Source organism: Physeter macrocephalus, chromosome 17, assembly GCF_002837175.3.
Source record: "Physeter macrocephalus isolate SW-GA chromosome 17, ASM283717v5, whole genome shotgun sequence".
Lineage (NCBI taxonomy): Eukaryota > Metazoa > Chordata > Mammalia > Artiodactyla > Physeteridae > Physeter > Physeter macrocephalus.
Window position 1 is genome coordinate 3,252,897 of NC_041230.1, and position 695 is coordinate 3,253,591.

Sequence of the window (695 nt, forward strand, 5' to 3'; positions counted from 1 at the left end):
CTGTGTTGGGTCTTCGTTGCTGCCCGCGGGCTTTCTCTAGTTGCGGTGAGCGGGGGCTACTCTTCGTTGCCGGGCGCGGGCTTCTCACTGCAGTGGCTTCTCTTGTTGCGGAGCACGGGCTCTGGGCGCGCGGGCTTCAGTAGTCGCGGCACGTGGGCTCAGTAGCTGTGGCGCACGGGCTTAGTTGCTCCGCGGCATGTGGGATCTTCCCGGACCGGGGCACGAACCCGTGTCCCCTGCATCGGCAGGCGGACCCTCAACCACTGCGCCACCAGGGAAGCCCCGAGATGTGACTTTTTACACAGTGAAGAAGTATATTTTCAGGGTTTGTGTTGTATGTGTGTGTATAGAAGCATCAAAGTGCCAGGTACTTTTTATAAATAGTAAGTTGACACATAGCAAGCTGTGATTTCAGTTCCCATTTGCTTAGGCTGATTGATAAGGGCAAACATAATATTACACAGTTTAATTTATTTTCAAGGGCGGCAGAAAGATAAGTTGACAACAGTTATCAAGGTTTTTCTCCTATGTTTTGAGTAAAAATATCCAGAACGTCTCTGGCCAAAGATCTTTCAATTTCAGCAAATCAGGGCAAAATAGAAAACACTTCTTACACACACACACACAGACACACACACACAGACACACACACACAGACACACACACAGACACAGACACACACACAGACACAGACA

At 49.8% G+C, this 695-nt stretch overlaps 1 protein-coding gene across 1 annotated transcript in view; it reads left to right on the forward strand.

Annotated features, from left to right (window-relative positions):
* The window catches only part of GP6 (glycoprotein VI platelet), a 52,692-nt gene that overhangs the window by 50,506 nt on the left and 1,491 nt on the right, over positions 1-695 (forward strand).